The 21,337-nt window shown below is 39.8% G+C and overlaps 1 protein-coding gene across 2 annotated transcripts in view; it reads right to left on the reverse strand.

Moving 5' to 3' along the window:
- The window catches only part of LOC129727715 (insulin-like growth factor-binding protein complex acid labile subunit), a 472,653-nt gene that overhangs the window by 356,925 nt on the left and 94,391 nt on the right, over positions 1-21,337 (reverse strand). Inside the window, exon 2 of one of the 2 annotated variants that reach the window (XM_055685799.1) lies at positions 15,539-15,584. The exons of the other annotated variant lie outside the window; for it this stretch is intronic. The gene's annotated coding sequence lies outside the window, so the exon portion shown is untranslated. The remainder of the gene's footprint in view (positions 1-15,538; positions 15,585-21,337) is intronic. 2 annotated transcript variants of the gene reach the window in all.

Raw genomic sequence — 21,337 nt, forward strand, 5'->3', positions numbered from 1 at the left:
CGGTTTTTGAAGAATTGCACCAGCGCTGGCAAGTAGGTGGTACCGGATATCACTTCGTCCATTACATACAGCTTCGGAGCCGACGAGGGATCATCCCGAATCAAAAACCTCAGCACCACGATCCATTAATGATTTCACGCAAAATTTGGAAAAAAATAACTCCCCCCCTCCCTCTTGTCACAGGCTGTCACAACTTCCTTGACACCCCCCTTAATTACGTCACGTTTTTAAAACCCCCCCACCCCCTGGAAATTCATGGAAAATCGCGAAATTTGTTAGGAATGAATTTTTTCTTAATGAGAACGATTTTACTGAAATAAAAACTGAAACAAAAAGGAAAAGAAGATTATAGAAGATAACTAGAAAAGGATGCTGTTGATGGAGACGCATATCGACGACATAGAAAGCCACTGTCTCGGCTGCAGCATCATTGCTGATTTTTGAAAGACCATCAATATTTAGTTCCTCTTCTTCAATCAATTCGCAATCCAAATCTTCTCCACATGTTACAAAAGCCAAGCATTTTTATTTACGTTTTGTCACAATTTTTGTATTGATTGGATTGAGAGACACTAAAAATTAATGAATTAATGAAATTGACACTAAAAATTAATGAATTGCGAACATGCACGGTAAAATAGAATTAACGAACATTATGCTTTTTAACGTGAAAAAAAAATTGTCATTTATTTTATATAAAGCAAATCCTAAGCAAAAGAAAGGGATCATAGAACTATAAATGAATAGGCGGGGGCCTAGCGTGGTTGGTAACGTCTCCGCCCACCACGCTCGACGCCTGGGTTCGAATCCCAACGCCGACATAGGCGTCGATGGTTGTGAGGTGGCGTGATCCACTCACAACCAACCCAACTAGTCTAGATTCAATTCTAGCCGACACCGGGAGATTTTTTGTGGCGAAAAATCTCTGGGATCACGCCTTCCATCGCATGAGGAAGTAAAGCCGTTGGCGCCGGTCCGTTAATCAACGGATCGTAAGTTAGGGTCCTGAGTGGAGCCGCCTCCCTGGGCGTCGGTGATTGGCACAACAAAAGTGGCGAAACTAGACCGACGGAAAATAAGCGAGAATAAAAAAAATCACAGGAAGGTTGTATGCAAAGCCACGACCGCAAGGTTGAAGTAGAATACTTTTACAAGAAAGATAACCCGGCTGCTTGCGTGTCAGTCATTTTTTCTAGTAAATAAACGTTGACCGTTCATTGGCAGTATTGTAATTTCTTTTTGTTTGATATTTTGAATGAAGTTCATTGAATATTTTTAAATTTTGTGCAAATGAGAAGTTTAAGTGCTGCCGAATTGTAATATGCACATTTAATACGACATCATTAAACAGGAACGGAACAAAGGCTACGGTTGTGCAGAACGCGAATGCCGGCGCGGTGCGATTCGCCTTACCGTGGTGAAATGTACAGCTCTTTCTAAGGCGAAGTAGAGCTATACATTTCAACACATTTCGTCTTGCCGAATCGCATCGCGCCGTTGTTTGCGTTCTGCATGACCGTAGCCAAACACTAAGCGACGCAAACACGTAATAATAGTCAGAGTAAGTATGTAGATGAAGATAATTAACTTTGGATTATAGCGCAAAACGAGAAAATATTAACTCTTCAAATATTGATTTGTGTTCTTCAAATTTCAGTTGTTCAATTTAATATCCGATGAAATGTTATTATCTGATGAAGCTCTTATATAGGCCAAATGATGCATTCCCAATTTACTAGGACCATAACTCTGCCGACCGTGCTTGGGAAAGCGCGGTATAACGACCAATCAGAGGTCGAATTTTGTGTTTTGACAAGGCTTAAGAATTTTCAATAGTACAATAGTTCGAATGATAAAATTGCAATTTCATGCATTTGGTAGGTAGATTTTCTATTCGATTGCTGCAAAAACGAAGGAAATCCATCGAAAACTAACCGATTTATTAGCATTTGAAATTGGACATATTTCTCGCTTTTCTCAGTTTTAGATTTTCATTTCACATCCCTATGTAGCCGAACTTCCTGAAGAAAGTATTCTACTTCAAAACTATAAATGAATGATGCAAATATCATAAATAGTTCTGATTTGAACTCTGTGGTTAGGTATGTGACTTTTTAATTTTTTTTTTTTTAGTTTAAATGTGATGTCACACTCCAGATAACCCCCCCTCCCCCATTTGTCACAAAATGTCACAATAATTGAAACCCCCCTAAACGCGTGACATCATCAATGGATGGTCCCTTAATAGCTGTCCGCATCAACATCAGATGGTACATCTCCCTAATATCCGCACCGAAACCGATTCTCCTTTCACGGAACTTGCAAAGTATCGCAGGGAGTGCGGTTAACTTGTCCGGGCCCTTCAGAAGTTTTGAGTTCAGCGAGACTCCTCCAACTTTTGCTCCTGCGTGCCACACCAAGCGATGTTTCTTCTTCCTCGGGCTGTAGACAACGTTCGGGGGAATGTACCACAGCAGCATGTTCCTCTCCATGCACTGCATTGGATGCACTTCATTGCAGTTGGATAGCTGTCGGGAAAACTGGAGTCGTCCTCTGTCCATAGCAGGCCTCCCAAGTAACAAAATTGGTTAGCGCTGTTTTGGCTGTATTGAGCGCTATAAACCTTTGATAAAACCAATATTGTTACTTTATTTACTTTATTCATTTCGTTTATCAGAAGTAGACAATATAGAATATTCTAATATTCTAATACAATGTTTACTTACAAACTATTTTTTTTTTTTTCAATAAGCGTTGCGATTGCGTATTGAGCTAAAAAAGTGTTTAAGCTCATGCCGAGACATTGTAAAGTCAATGGTTTCGCAGTATTTGTTGTAAGTGGCCATCATACGATTCAAGGGTCCAAATTTTGCATAATTTGTGCGGTAATGATTGGTGGCAAACGTGTTTCGATTTCGAAGTTGTCTAAGAGGTGCGTAGAAATTTAGCTCAGATAAAAGTGTAGCTGAATCAATGCGCTGCGAAACGATGTCGTTTACAAATGACACTATTGCGAATTCACGACGCTCTTTCAACGATTGTATGTTTATGAGCATGCAACGAGCTTCATATGATGGAAGAGGAAATGATGTCCAACCTAATTCACGAAGAGCATACAATAGAAATTACTTTTTTACTGACTCTATTCTATCTTCGTGTGTGATTGAATAGGGTGACCATACAATGCTGCAGTATTCCAGTATCGATCTTACATAGGCTATATATAATGTTTTGATGGTATACGGATCCTGAAAGTTGTAACAAAAGCGCTTTATAAACCCTAGCATGTTATTAGCTTTGACGATTATTGTGTTTTAGTGGTCAATGAAGGTTAGTTTGGAGTCTAAGACAACTCCTAAGTCCCTAACTGTTTCACAATTTGCTACAGTTTGGTTTCCTAATGATATTGTAATGTTTGGTGTTGTTCTTTTTCGACAGAATGATATGTGGTTGCATTTTTTTACTTCAACTCTAGTAAGCTTTTTTTACACCATGTGTAGAATATGTATATTTCATTCTGGAATGCATTGATGTTTTCTTCATTTCTTATTTCCAAACAAAGCTTCATATCGTCGGCATAAATTAACACTTTTAGTTTTTTGAGAATACAGGAAATGTCGTTAACGTACAAGATGAAAAGAAGAGGTCCTAAATAAGAGCCTTGGGGGACACCAGAAGTGACTAGAATCGGATTTAAGTTTTGTCCGTTAAATTTAACTATTTGTTGGCGATTGGTTAAACATGATTCGAGCCACTTGAGGAGTTCTGGCTCAAGTCCCATTTTTTGCAATTTGAAAACTAGCATTGGTATGTCTATGCAATCAAATGCCTTACTGAAATCTGTGTAAAGAGCTTCTACATGGTTTCCATTATCCATTGCATTCAATGAATAATTTATAAATTCAAGTAAATTGGTCGATGTTGAACGGCCCTTGAAGAAGCCATGTTGCTTCTCAGTTATTCGGTTTTTATTTTGGGGAAATAGTTTTTCATTTACAATTGCTTCGAATAGTTTAGGAATGCATGAAATTAGGGCTATTCCACGATAATTACGTATGTCGGATTTCCGGTTTGATTTGAAAATAGGCACTAGAAACGAGCTTTTCCATTTTGATGGGAAGCATCTATATTCTAGTGACATTTTGAAGAGCCAGAACAATGGAGCTCCGTTATTTTCATAAATATTTAATTATATCAAATTTCCTGTTTAATTTCCTGTTTAATTATATCAAATAAAACTTCATAAAAAGTATTCACCGCCACGTCAATATTTCCTCTACTCTTAAGAATAAATTGCCAGTTAACATTGTTTAATCTATTGCGAATATTTTCATAATTTGCCTTTCCATATTCAAAGACTTCCTCATAGTCGTTGGGTTTTTAGTGCGCATGTATAAATAAAGAGTATTCGATTGCCGTGTGATACGCCACATTTTTCCATAGAGGATTCAATGATTCAGTCACACAGAAATCATTACTAGGGCTGTCTCAAAACGATCTTCTACTCTCACAGTTGTTCTCTCCATAATCTCCCTAACCCTTTTATTCTTCTCTGCTTCAGGCAGCAACGCGGCCGAAATCCCAGATTATTCCATAATATAGTTGTTCCTAAGGAGGTCGTGAGGCTCCTGATTCGACAAAACACTGCAAGAGTGGTGCCCGATAGTTGCGCTGTCCAGTGCTCCCGTGTCCGTTGGACCATAGACAGTTCAGCCAAGCTTCGATCTGGCTCGTCCGGCCGACCTATGCGTGATTCGATCAGCGCATTAACTCGATGAAAATTCGCGCTGCAGCTTACTGAAAATCGGCTATCGGTAGACCACGTAAATGTGCTTACTGCTTCACGATCTGCGACAGGAATAGATAATGCTGCGGCAGTTTCAGACTCTCCACTCTCTGTGAGCCTTTATCGACCCTGGATACTCCGGCTGTCCATGTCCCTTGTGTGGTTGGATCACACCACGTATTCCCAATCTGGTAACTAGTGATTTTTCCCCCAGTGTGTATAAGTATCCCTCGTCCAGAAAGGCGATCGTGTTCACGACAATATTTTTGCAGTACATTGTGACCGGCATCACGCGGAAGGTTATGGTAGTCTTCGGGTTAATGGTGTGAATGTTACAATTCGCTGATTGCTCCGGATGGAGAACTGGATTGTGCCGTTCATTGCAGCCTTCGACGTTGCAACGGAATTTTAGCTTGCACGGGAAATTTCCATGGTCATTCAGGGACAGTTGACACCAATTCCACCCACAGCTGCGCAACGGTTGGCAAGTCGAAGTTTTCGGAATCTGTCGCAACTCCTGATTCAGCGGTCTGCTTTTCTGCAAATCCTGCACGGTGTCCTTTGCTTCGCTGGTGTTACTTCATTCTCTGCCCCACCGTGAACGTACACGAATCCTTCCTGTTCCCGCTTCGATCTCTCTTTGTCTGGTCTCCGTTCCTTGAACCGGGACGGCTCTCCTAACGACGTGCCCTCGCTTTCATCCTTAACGATACGGGACAAAAATCCGATAGCGTGTTTAGCGTGACGATTGCCGAATTACTGCGATACCGCATCCATTCTATCTGCGTTCCTACGGGTAGCTCATGTATAAACCATCGGGTTACCAAGATGAGCAATCAGCCCCGTCGCGCCTAAATGATCAGTAAGATACCGAACAAGCACTCCGAAACTTGCGGATCATCTTGTTAAGCATGTTGAGGAGCTCTTCTTGACGACCGAACAGCATTCGGAAGGTTTCGATGGTTTCCGGGGTAGAAGTCTGCTTTGTACTGCCTCCAGTGCCTCTCCTTTCAGACACTCTTGAAGACGCGCTAAGTTCTCCACATTCGAGAAACCACACGTTTTTGTCGACGTCCCGTAGATGCTTTCAAATAGTGGCCACTCTTCCTACTTGCCGGAAAAAGTTGGCAGCTTCCGAGACAGAAACTGACGCGATGACAACTGAGATTTGTTGGTTCCTGATAGCGTTATTTACGGGAACTCGTTTTTCGTTTCCTTCTTTTTCGGAACTTTCCGAGGTCTTGTCCTCGTAGTCGGAACTATTCCTTTTCTTCGGTTTTCTGAACTTTCTTTCTCACTGCTGTCGTCTTCTTCTTCACTCTCCGACTCCTCTTCATTTGGCTTACCTGGCGTCTTTTTATTTTTATTCTTCTTCGGGACCGCGGGATGTCCGACGGCGTGTTGTTCTTATATGTGCCCTTCCATGAAACTGTCCAGTAGATTAGACCTTCCTGTCGTCTTTCTAAACCGGTTTTTCGGCCACTTTCGAGGTTGAGTGCTTGTTTTTTTTTATCCGCACCATCAATTCCACCTTGACCGTTTTCATCAATGGTACCCTTATTTCCAGTCAGTTTTAGCTGGTTCAGCTTCTCCACCATTTCTGTCCGCAGTTTCCCGATTTGCTTCTGATGAACTGCGCCTTTTCGAACTCCAGTTCCATTTCTCACACTTTTTTTTCTAGTTGCTGGCGCATCTCGAGCATCTTTTGTTGAAGCTCCAGTCGCTTCCTGTGCAAAATCTTTTACCTTTCCAGTTTCTGCTTCTGCCTTTTTTCTCCTCTTCGAGCTTTTTTATCTCCTCTTGCAGCATAGCATCATCGACACCCTTTGCGCACTCATGACAACACCTAGAAACGTACCTAGAAACTAGAAAGCGTACCTTTCCGCAAACGCCATAGCTGTCTCCGATTCGTCCGCATCCTGTCTTTGGCAGACCTCACATCTCATTTCTGATTTCATTCGGGGTTAGAAGCCTCGAAAATTTTTTAAGAAATATTTCGACCAGCCTAAAGCACCTTTTTTGAAGCAGTACCTTTGATTTGTAGCAACTTAAAACTAAATTTATCCTTATTAATATTTATTTAGCATATTATTTTGTATTATTTTTTATTAATTAATTTAGCATACTACTTTGTATTTTTGTATTATTTTTTACTATATTACTAGCTGGCCCGGCAAACTTCGTACCGCCCCGCCATGAGTTTTATTGACTGTTGTATTGCAAAAGCTGAAATATCTAACTGATGCTAAAAAAACATACTCAAGATATGTTTTAGCTCTGATTTGTTTATAGTTTTTTTTTTTCAATTCTTATAATATTCTTAGCTTTTATTTCATTGAACATTATAAAGCACCTTTTAACCATAATCAACAAATTTCAATACATTTCTGAAAATAAACAGTCATTCTTTTAAATATTCTTCAGGAAATTCTCACGTTATCTACTCAAATGTTTAAATGCTTGGCCCAATGCAAATATAGTAATACCCTCCTTCCTAGCCATTTTTTCTGGAACGATTTTATAAAATGCTCTAGAATTCTAAACAATTCAAGTTTGAAATTAGAGAGTTATCGCAAAGCCTGATGGTAAACGATATTTTTCGTCCTTTCTTCTGGAGCAAATATATATAAAGCTGAGTTTCTTCCGACACATAAACATGCAACGTAGAGCTGTCCATGTGAGAAGCATGAATACTCGAGGTTTATGCCACAAATTGTCAGTGGCGTTTAAATTTAAACGGCAAGTCGGTAGGAATAACTGGGATATGCGGGATTAATACGACTTTTCCTTTGTAGTTTCCTGGCAGAACTGTCGCTTCAATGACATTTGCCATTAGCTTTTTTACCACAAGCCTGGTGCCATTGCACAGTCGAAGTCGATTGATATTCCGCAACAGTATAATTACCGATCCAATCTTCAACCGCAAATTGTTCGGTAGGATAACTCACAACGTCGTCTTGGTTAGAGACAGAATCCACCGATTTTTAGGAATGTAGTTGACCGTTAATTTTACCTTGAATTGTGATGTTCAACTCATCTACATCTTTATTTTTGGCGGCCAAAATCGCACGTTCGCTTAACCAGGGGTGGTTTTCATAATTTTGCGCGATTTTTGGGATCATTTTTTCGATGAGTTCAGCCTTAGAATCTGTCAGCTGACAAAAATCCGTGGGGAATGTTAAATAGCCGGTTTAAATGTCAACATAGATTTTTCCATTCCCTGTATCTAACAACTACTTCGAAAACATTACAGTTGATTAGTCGTTTTGTAATGCAACACGCAAGTTTAACTGCGAGGCGCGAAGGTACATACAGACGTTTAAAATGAAATGGTAAGTTAGTAGGTAATATCGAGATACACGAAACATCGAAATTTTCGCTTCACGCTTTTTGAGGCAGACCTGCCGCTTCAGCACAGTGCAATTGAAACTTTGCAACATAACTGTTTTCAATTCAACATTCGACAACTAATTGTGAATCCAGAGATTTGTAGGAACGCTATAGTGCCAATTTAATAAAACATAAACAAAAATCAATGTTTGCTGAGGAGCAAAAACTACACGTTCATTATACCGGCTAACATAATTATTGCAGCATGAACCAATATGAGCTAAGTCAGTGTGCATTTTAGAGAAAATTGAACAGATTGATTAGATCCGAGCAATGGAAAATCAAATCAACGCATTTGTAGTGTTATTCTTGTTTTATCTTTTCCTGATGCATAAGACGATCATTTGCAACTTTGCTTAGGGGCCATCTACATACCACGTGGTCAGATTTTTAACGATTTTTACACCCCCCTCCTGGACCTGGACAAATGCCCATATAAATTCACAACTCCCCCCCCTCTCCCCCCCCCCCCCAAGTTGTCCATGTGGTATGTAGATGGCCCCTTTAATAAACCAAGAATTCGATTTACACAATCAAGCATATGCCCTTAAATAAAATCAAAGCCACGTTGAGAGTATTCACATTTTCGAGTTTGTTTTTACAGTAGTGCTACCACGCTATAGCTCTTTTGCACTAAATTTATTCGTTTTTGACTTTCGAGCTACATCAAAACTACACTTTTCTCTACCGCTGTAAAATGTGTAGTAGGCAGCGAAAACGAATTTCGCATTATATGTGAATCATTAACAGGTACTTGTTTACTCAACCACGATGCCTCGACAACGACGCTACGACAGCTTGCCTACCGCTCATAGCCTGCAATCATAGTAATCTAATGACGTTGTTCTTGCACTAAAAGGCGGGAAAATGCGAAAATAGATTTTTATTTTTTTTTACCTTTATCAGTCGATTATTTTTATTTTTATGGCTTATTAACTCGTCGGAGATCGAAACAAAACAAACGCAAAAAGAATCATTCAAATCCGTTGATTCTATTTCAAGTGAAACGCCTTTTTACAGACACCAACTTGATTTACATTAGGACAATATTACACTATATGACATTGAAAGACTACTCACTCGAGAACAGTAACCAACAAGTTAAAAAGTTTTTGCAAAACATAAAAAGGTCGGGTCGTAAAGGGTTTAATGCCGTACATCCGAAGCGCAGATTCAAGTTTGGTACATTTGGTGAAAAAACCTATCGAGCGATACACTTCGCCTCCATCACACAAAAATTTTTTCCCACTCGAACTGTCGGACTCTAACCCAAACACCAATACTACAGGGAAGGAAGAAATATTCTGTGCGGACAAGTCTATGAGCTTTGGTTAGTGTTGGAATCAAATGCTTCGTTGGTGTCGCTTTGGTGCTGACGGGCTGCTGTTGGTAGCTCCGCTCTCAGATTCGCTACACTTGTAAGCAGATAGCTATATGTAGCGCTGATGCCATCAGTGTCCGTACGTCGATTGACCGTATCAGGAGTGGTGTATATGTGGCACATCTCCAATACCGGCAGCGCCTGTGTTTTGAAACTGGTATCGACTATCGATGGATTGTTTATATCAAAACGGTGTTGTTGATCTATAGCGTGCTCCAACAGAGCAGATTTCTCTCTGAGCTGCTGTATCAGTGGATCAGAGTATTCGTGACCAGTCGATAGGTGCCGATCGAGAGTGTTCACTAACGACTGGTGGCCGTACATCCTCGTTCGCAGCTGATTTTTGGTCATACCGATGTAGCATTTCTCGCAGTCAATACATGCAATTCGGTATACGGCATTACTTTTCTGCATGTGGTGAACGGGATCTTTAGCAGTCTTACACAAACTCTTGACTGTGTGATCGCTGCTGCAAGCGATTCCCACCGAAGGCATGTTGATTTTAAGTGTGCGTTCAATAATACATAAAAATATAGACCGTTCCGATAATTATAAATACACTTACGATCAACCGTCATTTCAAATAACGTGCAGAATTCAACCAAACGTTGGTTGCGTCCTGTTGTTTACATCCAAAAGAAACAGGTGCTGTCATTTTTTCTAACATTTAGTGCGAAATTTTGAAAATGCGTGGCCTTTCTCCCGAGCAAAGAAAGCGAATTGTGCACAAATGGGGCACCGTGAGTGGTCTTTCTATAAGAAAATTAACCAGAGAAAAAGGTATAAGTGTCGGAGCAGTTCAAACCGCATTGTGGAAGTATTGTGAAGAGTGCACATTTACTGATGCCCCAAGACGTGGTAGAAAACCCGGGCCTGTTGATCCCACAATGGACAAAAAGGTTAAGGAATACTACAAGCGGCATCCTTCAGTATCAGTACGAGATGTGGCGAGAAAGCTTGGAACCTCGGCGAGTAACGTTATGCGTGCCGAGGGAAGAATGGGTCTGCAGACCCGTCGGAAGCAGAAGCAGCCAAAACGAAATTCAAAACCAGCTGAATCTGTGAAACCGAGAGCTTGGAAGCTTTATGACAAACTTCTGACAAAAAAAATGGGGTGTGTTATCATGGATGACGAAACCTACATAAAACTGGACTATAAGACTCTGCCAGGACCGCAATTTTATACATCACCGAAGGGAAAGGATGTCCCTGGACCAGTGAAAGCCATTTACACCGAAAAATTCGGCAAGAAGGTAATGGTTTGGCAGGCCATTTGTGAATGTGGGAAAATATCTCGCCCATTCATTACGAATGACACAATGAATGGTAAAATTTACGTGAAAGAGTGTTTGCAGAAAAGGTTGTTACCCATGGTAAAGCAGCATAACAATCCTCCAATCTTTTGGCCCGATCTTGCTTCCTGCCATTACTCTAAGGATGCACTAGGGTGGTATCACAGAACGGAAGGTCAACTTCAGGTATATGATCGAACAGAAAGTGCACACAAAAAGGACTGAAAAATGACAATTGAATTTTCTGTGCTCTCGGGCAATATATATTTGTCGTATACGTTTATGCCGCTTTGCCAGTGGTATAATGTGGCATAATTTATTCGATGTTTTGAATTGACGGTTATTTCAACAGTTTAACCCGTTTAATACAATCTATTAGGTTCGATGCAAAAACGTTTTGGAAAAAATTCGCAATTATTCACATTTGTGGAGTTTGTCATATTAGAATAGTGTAACGAAGGTATTGTAATCGACAAATGTTGATTTGAAACACGAACCACAATTAATGTTATTGAAAAATCGTGCGTTTTAAACCGTTAATGTTGCAATTCTTCCATTTACAATTGTACCATGTGTTATAGACGGTTATTTTTGAAAATTGTTAGAATATAAAATGCAGCTCGTTAGTTTTTTTTCAACTCAAGAAAGTACTTTGAGTTTTTAAAAATCATGGCACAGATGGATTTTTTAACGCAAATTTTCCGAATATTTATAATAAATGAATCACATCTTTATTCGGAAATGAAATTTATAAACTAGTTTCATCCTCTTATTAGATTATATAAAATGTTTGCCGATGACTAGTTTCATCCTCTTATTAGATTATATAAAATGTTTTGCCGATTGACTCTAGTCCATTCTGGAGAATATAGATTTTCTACTCATTGATGCGACATGCGACATGCCATTTAAATAAAAATAAGCAGAATAAGGTTAAGTAAATCCAGGTTAGTTTCTAGGGCAACGAATAATGCGATTGTAAAAGGTACCGGTTTCATTGTGCAGTCTTTTTTTTTTTTGAAATCTGATAAAAATCTAATCGTGATTCGAATAAATGCGCTCGAGCAGGCAGAAGTCTGTAAAAATCTGCACACATTTTGAGAAATTCATAGGGAAAAAAATGTAGTTAACCATCCCGCATAATCAATAACCATAAAACGTGCCTAACAACTAGTTCGGGATATAGTTTCGACTGTATGGGGTATCGTTAAACCATATGGATTATCATCCGTTTATGGTTATTGATTATGCGGGATGGAGATTGAAAAAAAAAGCACATACCTGCGAATCAAAACAAGTCAGCGTTTTGCTGACAAATCTGGTATCTCTGCTGACAACCGAAAGTGACAACCTTACAGAACACTAAAAAAGGATCTCAAGAGGTTCGTTTCAAGGGGTTTCGAAATGCGTCGTAACCTGAGATTACTCCGAAGTAATCAATGTCATTTTTTTCGAGTAATCAAAGGTAACCATCAACAATCAATGACAAATAAACTCAAGTACGAGAAGTCAAAATTTATTTTATTATTCATTCACTTTTCGGGTCTCTTGCATCATTTGAATGACGTTCAATTTTGACATAAGAGCGCTTTTTAGATGGATTAGGGCCCAACTAACAAACCCCCGACTAAGGAGCAACCGGTGAGCGAATCACCATTGTATATCAATAGTGCCTTACCCCTAGCGTTCGTTCATATATGGAAACATTCCTATAATACATAACGCGCTCAGGGGAGAGGTGGAGGAAAGGTATCCAGCGAAGTGTTACACTGCAACCATGCAAATTTGCGTTACTTAGTTGATGGGGGTTTTGAAAATTGCCAAATTTCACGTTACGTTATATACGAATATTCATTACGAGGACTCTAAACGAGATGGTAATTAGAGACTTGAAACAAAAGATGCGACTCTCACTTTATGTAACTCGTGTTAATAATCTGATTATTTTCACAGGAGTAGATTACTGAAAAACAACAAAGGAACAGTTCTACAATTATCTATGCCGGTATCTGAGTCAGCTGTTTTGAAAGATGCTAGGGGCAAGACACTGCGTAACCCAATAGGTGATTAGTAATCCTAACAAAAAGAAACAACCGGTGTCATCTTGCAGCCTAGATAGCTCAACCCAACGAATGAAAGTCCTTTACTAGTTGGGCTACGAATTTAGTGCAACGAGCAAAATTCGATTGTATTCATTGTTACTAAGTGTTTATCGTTGTATTTTCAGACACTCCTCTAGTTACATCAAAACTCTTTGAATTCATATTATCGTCGTTGTGATGTTGGTGTATAGAAACATAGTAAAACGGTATGTCAAAAGTACAATCGGCTATATTGCAAAAAAAAAATGCCAAAGACTAAAGATGTTTATTAAAACAACCGATGACCAAAATTCATCGCATCTTATAATATACTATTTCGATGCATTCAAATTATAAATCCGGTAAAGCTACATACCTTGCTACTGACATTCATTTATTTTAGAAGCTATTCACAACTCGTGCCTACTTGTTGATCAAACCGTTTCACCATGTCCTATACGCTATGGTTGGGAAGTTAATGTGATAAAAAAATGATAGATATTAATATATATATATACATATATCGACCAATATCGTGTAATATTACCGAAATATTTTTCATGAAATAAAGTTGTCAAGCCCCTAGAAATAATGTGTTTTCCTTCTTACAGATGCTTAGCAGGGTTAACCTGTAATGTTTTCGCCGACAGATTTATACCAGTGTGTTTGATTGATTTTGATAAAAGTAGTATAAATTCTGTTTATTTTCCGTGTAAAAAGCGTTCTTTCCACCCCTAGGGAGCGCTGCAAAATTCACTGAGCACTTAGCAGTTTTCGTATCACAGATGACCTTCCGTTCTGTGGTGGTATAAAACAAATAATGTCACATGTGTCCCAAAGGAGATGAATCCTCTAAACTGCCCTGAAATTCGCCCTATTGAATTTTTTTGGGCTTTGACCAAGGCAAAGCTGAGGAAATATGTCAAACCAGCGGACAATGTTGAAAAATTTAAAAAAGATTGGCTTAAAGTGGTATAAATGGTCGGAGAACACACTGTGCAAAAGCTTTTGAGTAGTGTTAAGAGAAAAGTTAGAGAACTCGCGTATCCTACGAAAAATAATCCCGACTTGAATTGAAACTGGAAAGAAAACACTTATTATCTATATTTCAGAATAAAATGACCTGAAAAATCCTGTCTATCAAGCCAGTCGTCGTAGGTTCGAGTCTCGGCTCGGGAGAGACTGTTAGTGTCAGTAGGATCGTAGCGCTAGCCCCGCAATTGTCCTGTACACTAAACAATCAATCGGCTGCGAAGTATGTGTATAAATAAATAGAAGGAGTTCGAGTTTCGAATCGGAATGTAGAACCAAGGTTTTGCTTTTAAATTGCTGATTCTTTTGGTGTTAAAATTATCGAAATCGGATGGAAACTGCAAAAGTAACAACAACTTTAATGTTCCCAAGTTTTATTGTCGAACACATAACGGTTAATAAAATATACAGTAGCTCGTAGAATAAGCTATTTTCTGTCATTATAGGTAAACAATCATCGATTTTCAAGGGCGCCAACGAAATGAAATAAATGTGTCGAAAACAACCTCAGATCCAATTTCGATCTTTCAAATTCCACTGTTTAACTTTGTGAGCATCTCAAATTTTAACAAATTTACGTCGACGTGAGTAACACGTATTTTTGGATTATATTTGTACATCGTACGCTTGCGATATAAGTTTACGGCAGAGCATCCATGGGCTGGAGAAGAAGTGTAATCATTACTTAGGATACCGTTGTACGCAGCAAATCGTTAGAAAGCTTCAATGAATCCGGATCCATACTAAACTCTTTGCGGCTATGTCTCAAAATTCTCTACCTTCTATGTCTTGTAGAGAAAAACTTTCTATGCGAGACATATTTGTCAGACATATAAAATTACGTGCACCGCCCTAATGTTTTGAACAACATGGTGATTTTTCGTGCTAATAAATAACAGAGGAACCAGAAAACGTTCCCGCTGCGACAGTAATAAGCATGTTTTTGTAACACTTATCCTGGCGGGCGCCCTCTGGGGAACTCTTCAGAGTAGGTTGGGGGGAGAGTTGCGAGGCTGTCGGTGTCAGCGGAAGCTGTGAATACGGTTCGACTAACCGAGTAGAACGTATTAATTCCGAGTCAAAATATGATTTTACTAGCAGGAGTACCCGCCTTTCTCGCAGGGGATGCAAAGCATGAAATTGTTTATCCGTGATTGAGGTTGACAACAGAATTAAGTCGCTGTCTTTTGTGATTTGTAAAATTTACTATGTAAAATTTTGTTATCATCATATGCATTTCATATGCAAAAAAAATCAATCTCAGAATCAATCTCTAGAAAATCTAAATGATCTAGAAACGTTAATGAGTCAGCTGCCGGAACTACCGATATCAAAACCCAACGGATACCACAAAACAGTTCATTTATAAAAGTTAATTTCGTTAGGAAAAACATCGCTATATTAACTGTAGAAATAATTACATAAAACCAACACTGCTAGGTCACTAAATTCATCCTTTCACTAATCGCATTGGAGCAAATCCGGGAGCTGCATGGGTGGTTTTCCAATTAAATAGCCTTTAAATTTATGAATTATTTCCCGAGTCCGGGGCCGATATGATGGTCATTATACTTACTCAATAGTCCATCGCCATCAGGCATTGTTCCGTGTGCTACAATTACCTGCAATGACACAATTTAATAATTTGTTAAGCTCACTGTTGCATCAGCGAATTAAATATCGATATTTGTTTTATAGCATTAATATTGTGCTATGATCACCCCTTTTCCCCTTCGTTCAACAACTTCATAAGTAATTGAGCACTGCTCGTGACAGTATCAAAATAGATAATTAAATTCCGGTGCCCACAAGCTCCCCACCCCTTCTTTTCGGTATGGTTGAACAAAAGTCAAAATTTCATTCGTGTGGGTTCCAAATAAAAATTAATTGCATTAAAATGTCGGTTATTAAATTTGCTTTCGTCCACCCACGAGGCTGAAGGTCAGCCTCCGGTTTGCTTCCGGTGCGGATAGAAATCGACCGGACATTTTTATATAATTACATGTGTATATTTCTCTAATTTCTCTAATTTAGTGACACCGTAAATTTCTCTAATTTAGTGACACCGTAAATTTGAACCCTCTGCCGAACTGCAAATTAACTTAGTCCTTTTATTGGTGGTATACATGAAATAGTTTGGTAAAGTTTTGGAATCGATTCGAGGCGGATGTCCGTTTGTTGTTGGAAACTAGTCAGGCAATATGTTGCTAGCTTCTTTATATTAGCATAATTATAAATGTCCGAATATATATATATGAGTAAATTTATCTCCTATAATTTAGACATTTTAAAAACTTTGTTCATTTTATTTTATTTTGGATACTGGCCGTTTTATAATGTGTACAGAAAACTTTTTTTAAGGACACTTCTTTACACAACATGTTCTGTCAAAACTCAATAATCTGAACCGAGGAATCATTGCAATTAAATTATTCATCAGAATACCTGGAGAGGAAATCGACCGGTTTGCCGACACAAATATTAATTAAGCAATACACTCTTGTTCAGATAATTACCGCAATCCCTTCGGGGTGATCAATTGCCAATAACATTTTTAAGTGCCTGCACAATTAAGTAATATGGAAAATCAAACTGTGAAACGTCAATCACTACAACAACCGGTACGAACAAAAATTTGTCACTACTCAATTCATCCATCGAATTGTTTCTGTTGAAATACTCTACGATGCTGGGTAACCAGCATGTTCCATGGCAGACTCGATCATTCGTAAATCCAGCAAATGGAAGAGTCATTCACAAGAGGTGTAACATAATTTATACCTCGGAGTGTGAAGGAACTTCTCATTTAAATTTCAGATAAATATAAAAAAATTAACTTTTTGAATATCTGAAATCAAACCATTTTAAAGTATATACAGACGCATAAACATGTCGACATTTTTGTTTGATAATGATTTTGTTTGATAATTTTTGACATTCTTCTTGGCACTTACAATAATTATAAACGTGTAAACATCGAAACGATTTCATCACGAAATATATCGGTATTTGATTAGTTTGTAATTAAATTTATAGATGCTACCACTTCAAGGAAAAATCTAATATTTATTCAGGTTGACCGTGATATTCAACAGTTGCGGTATTTCCTATAGTTGCGGTATTTTGTTCATCGTTCCTATAGTTGCGGTATTTTGTTCATCGAACGAGAGCAAATATTGGTGACGCTAGCGTAATATAACAACGATTCATTCAACCATCAATCGTTATTGTTGGTCATTATATAACATTCAATTGCTGTTTAGAATGTAATCATCGGGCTTATTTCAATTTCTATTTGCTAGCATGTATGCATATCATTTATAAATCATCCATTGCCGATGCCAGCATCGAGAATACAACACTCTCGTTCATACCCTATGTACATGTGAATTTGTTAGGCAACAGGCTCGAGGAAGATTCTCCCGGTGACCCACATATGTGCGAGGTGGTCCTGACCTGCTTACACGAAACAACTGGGTTCAAAATTCCGACACTAAAACTCTGCTTAATGCATGATGAAGTTTTCGTGTCTCATTTAACGGTGCAATATTTTTGTCATTCTAGTTATTTCTCGAATGTGGCAAATTGCAAGCCGACACAACCAGCTTGTAACAAGTTATTCAGATGACTTTTCCTGTAGGGTGTGTGTATCAACAATAAAATTGCATCGAAAGGTTTTCACAATTTAAATAACATTCCCAGAGCACAACCCTCCTATTGGTACGCCTCAGAAGTCATCCAACAGGACATTCGAGTGACAGACATAAATCGCATATTCAGCCCAAAATACTCCCATCTACCCAACAAACCAAGGAAAGCGTAAATTGTCCAAAACTCGTCCTATTTCCGCTACGAAGAGCCAATCCTTTTTTTGCCTTTCACCGACGAGATGCTGTCTATGCCGTGCAAACGCTTCGGTCGGCGCTGTTGAAAGTTTCGTTTTAATTTGCATATTCATTGTATTTTCTGCTCTGTACGGCAGCCTCCTACCGTTCCGGTTGGACAGGAAATATGCTTCCTTTGCCAAGTCACGCCAACCCGCAAGTCAGCTAGCTAGCCTTGCAGACCTCTGCGGAAGCCAAGAAGCCGGTCGTAAATCCGCTGGAAAAGCACCGCCGCTCAGTTCAGAAATGGCTAGTCACTATCCAAAACTTTTCGCCTAATTATTCATCAGCAGGCTGAAATAATTTTCCCTTTCACCGTCGTTACAGGCTTTAATGTACAATTTACCGGGCAGTTTGAATCTGGTGCTGGTGAGGTAGAAACTGACACCAAGCCAATCAACAGACGAGGGTGCGATTTGCAGTGCACGTCCTTCGTCAAACTCTCGATTTGTTTGATCTCTTCTCTCGAATCCAGGCTCTCAATCGAACCCTTGTATGTGCTTGTGCTGACATCAACAGTCAATAGAAAGTGATTCGCTTTGTGTTTCGAAAAGCACCTGTGTCTAAACGAGTTTGATCAACTGTAAAAGGGCTTGCTCTTCTCGTTGAATTATTTATTTCCGAATAAATCCCAAAACAGTCAATAAACAAATAGTGGTAAAAAGAAAGAAATTGGAAATTGAAATATCGTGATATCGGTGCTATGTGTATGGCATACAAACCATATAGAAGGGCAGAAAAATTTGGTTTACTGCTTATTTGATATTTCCTCGAAGAGTTATTTGCTTTCGAAGCAACATCAGAATGAGTTGGATTCAAATTTGAAGTTGAATTTGAAACAAAAAAAATTTACTTAAATTTGAACTTGGACTTTGACTTGGACTTGGACTTGGACTTGGACTTGGACTTGGACTTGGACTTGGACTTGGACTTGGACTTGGACTTGGACTTGGACTTGGACTTGGACTTGGACTTGGACTTGGACTTGGACTTGGACTTGGACTTGGACTTGGACTTGGACTTGGACTTGGACTTGGACTTGGACTTGGACTTGGACTTGGACTTGGACTTGGACTTGGACTTGGACTTGGACTTGGACTTGGACTTGGACTTGGACTTGGACTTGGACTTGGACTTGGACTTGGACTTGGACTTGGACTTGGACTTGGACTTGGACTTGGACTTGGACTTGGACTTGGACTTGGACTTGGACTTGGACTTGGACTTGGACTTGGACTTGGACCTGGACTTGGACTTGGACTTGGACTTGGACTTGGACTTGGACTTGGACTTGGACTTGGACTTGGACTTGGACTTGGACTTGGACTTGGACTTGGACTTGGACTTGGACTTGGACTTGGACTTGGACTTGGACTTGGACTTGGACTTGGACTTGGACTTGGACTTGGACTTGGACTTGGACTTGGACTTGGACTTGGACTTGGTCTTGGACTTGGACTTGGACTTGGACTTGGACTTGGACTTGGACTTGGACTTGGACTTGGACTTGGACTTGGACTTGGACTTGGACTTGGACTTGGACTTGGACTTGGACTTGGACTTGGACTTGGACTTGGACTTGGACTTGGACTTGGACTTGGACTTGGACTTGGACTTGGACTTGGACTTGGACTTGGACTTGGACTTGGACTTGGACTTGGACTTGGACTTGGACTTGGACTTGGACTTGGACTTGGACTTGGACTTGGACTTGGACTTGGACTTGGACTTGGACTTGGACTTGGACTTGGACTTGGACTTGGACTTGGACTTGGACTTGGACTTGGACTTGGACTTGGACTTGGACTTGGACTTGGACTTGGACTTGGACTTGGACTTGGACTTGGACTTGGACTTGGACTTGGACTTGGACTTGGACTTGGACTTGGATTTGGACTTGGACTTGGACTTGGACTTGGACTTGGACTTGGACTTGGACTTGGACTTGGACTTGGACTTGGACTTGGACTTGGACTTGGACTTGGACTTGGACTTGGACTTGGACTTGGACTTGGACTTGGACTTGGACTTGGACTTGGACTTGGACTTGGACTTGGACTTGGACTTGGACTTGGACTTGGACTTGGACTTGGACTTGGACTTGGACTTGGACTTGGACTTGGACTTGGACTTGGACTTGGACTTGGACTTGGACTTGGACTTGGACTTGGACTTGGACTTGGACTTGGACTTGGACTTGGACTTGGACTTGGACTTGGACTTGGACTTGGACTTGGACTTGGACTTGGACTTGGACTTGGACTTGGACTTGGACTTGGACTTGGACTTGGACTTGGACTTGGACTTGGACTTGGACTTGGACTTGGACTTGGACTTGGACTTGGACTTGGACTTGGACTTGGACTTGGACTTGGACTTGGACTTGGACTTGGACTTGGACTTGGACTTGGACTTGGACTTGGACTTGGACTTGGACTTGGACTTGGACTTGGACTTGGACTTGGACTTGGACTTGGACTTGGACTTGGACTTGGACTTGGACTTGGACTTGGACTTGGACTTGGACTTGGACTTGGACTTGGACTTGGACTTGGACTTGGACTTGGACTTGGACTTGGACTTGGACTTGGACTTGGACTTGGACTTGGACTTGGACTTGGACTTGGACTTGGACTTGGACTTGGACTTGGACTTGGACTTGGACTTGGACTTGGACTTGGACTTGGACTTGGACTTGGACTTGGACTTGGACTTGGACTTGGACTTGGACTTGGACTTGGACTTGGACTTGGACTTGGACTTGGACTTGGACTTGGACTTGGACTTGGACTTGGACTTGGACTTGGACTTGGACTTGGACTTGGACTTGGACTTGGACTTGGACTTGGACTTGGACTTGGACTTGGACTTGGACTTGGACTTGGACTTGGACTTGGACTTGGACTTGGACTTGGACTTGGACTTGGACTTGGACTTGGACTTGGACTTGGACTTGGACTTTGACTTGGACTTGCCCTTTTGAAGGTCGGAAAGTACAAAAAAGTGATATAAAAACGACGAAACACTTATTGTAAAGCACGTTTTTCAACCACCATTTTATTAAAAAACTTGCAAAATAGTTTCTACACATTCCAAGGGTTATATTTCAAGACATTAACAATTGGTGGAAAGATTTATTTGAAAATCCCACAGTGCAAAGTGGTCTAAGCTCGAAAAATCGTGATCGTCCTAGGTTTGACTGTGAAAAATTGATTTTATGTACTCAATATCTTCAGCAACATTATTCCATAGAACAAGGCCTTACTTTTGGCGTTTTTTGTTTTTCGATCAATCTACTTAACAGTTAGATAAAAAAAATATTTTTTCTAATTTTCAATATACCAGATTGCTTCCTTCAGCAAAGTTGTGGAAAATTTTTTAAGAAAAACAATTGCTGAATACTGCGATGTCCTATCTGTACGTTGGACACGACAAAATAGAGTTTTTTGTGGAACACCCCTCCTTAAAGTCAGTTTTTTGTCTATAATTTT

Source organism: Wyeomyia smithii, chromosome 3 (assembly GCF_029784165.1).
Source record: "Wyeomyia smithii strain HCP4-BCI-WySm-NY-G18 chromosome 3, ASM2978416v1, whole genome shotgun sequence".
Taxonomy (NCBI): domain Eukaryota; kingdom Metazoa; phylum Arthropoda; class Insecta; order Diptera; family Culicidae; genus Wyeomyia; species Wyeomyia smithii.